Source organism: Trypanosoma theileri, assembly GCF_002087225.1.
Source record: "Trypanosoma theileri isolate Edinburgh chromosome Unknown TM35_Tth_15_V1, whole genome shotgun sequence".
NCBI lineage: Eukaryota > Euglenozoa > Kinetoplastea > Trypanosomatida > Trypanosomatidae > Trypanosoma > Trypanosoma theileri.
The window spans coordinates 350,859-351,828 of NW_021639857.1; positions in this window are offsets into that span (position 1 = coordinate 350,859).

Below are 970 nucleotides of genomic sequence, written 5' to 3' on the forward strand. Positions count from 1 at the left end.
TTTTTTTTTTTTTTTTTTTTTACCATCAGTTGCATCATCAGCAGTGATAAAATTTTTTGAGAAACAATTGATACAATCAAGTAGAAAGGATAGAAAAATAGAATTGAATAAAATAATAAAAGAAGAAAAGTTGATACTATTATAATATTCCCTATCCCCTCTCTTTCTCTCTGTGTGGTTTATGCGAACAACAGCAACAACAGCACACACACATTAATGCCGTATCAAAGTTTAAATGTCTACATTGTTATGCATTACTCTATAAATTACTATTTTTTTTTTTTTTTACGGTGATGTGTATATAATTCCCTTTCCTAACCCAAATAGAGGTACACTCTGCAACTCTGACGAGATAATACAAAACAGGAGGTGGCTGTGATTACATCATTCAAACTTTACACAATGGTGAACGGCTCGCTTAGAAATCACGAATAAGTGAAGAAAATACACCTATTCCTGTTAATGAAAAGAAAAAAAAAAGAAGCAGGTACGTATGTGGTTATCTAAGAAAAAAAAAAAAAAAAAAACAAGAAAAGGAAAACGTAACAAAAAGCCAAAAAAAAGAAAGAAAAAAAATACAACACTCATCATTCATATTTCAACAAAAACAAAAACAACAATACTATACCGCTCATACAATATGGCGAAAAAAAAAAAAAAATGTCAAAATGCATCTAAAATCCAACCAAACTCTATCAACAATGTCTCCATTCTTTCCTTTATTACTTAACTCCTTCACTACAAACATAGGTGGAAATCATCAACATCGTTTCTTCCATACACCAAAAAAAAAAAAAAAAAATAGATTTTACTCTAAACAAATGACATCACCAAACAAAACCACACAACTAACAACAACAATAGTACGGCCAACTAATGAATTCCATATTCCGATTCCCTAACGCAGGCGGCTACGTTGCTCGTGTGTGGGCGCTGAAGCGTGCATTTGCAGTGTATCGTAAGGTGTTGA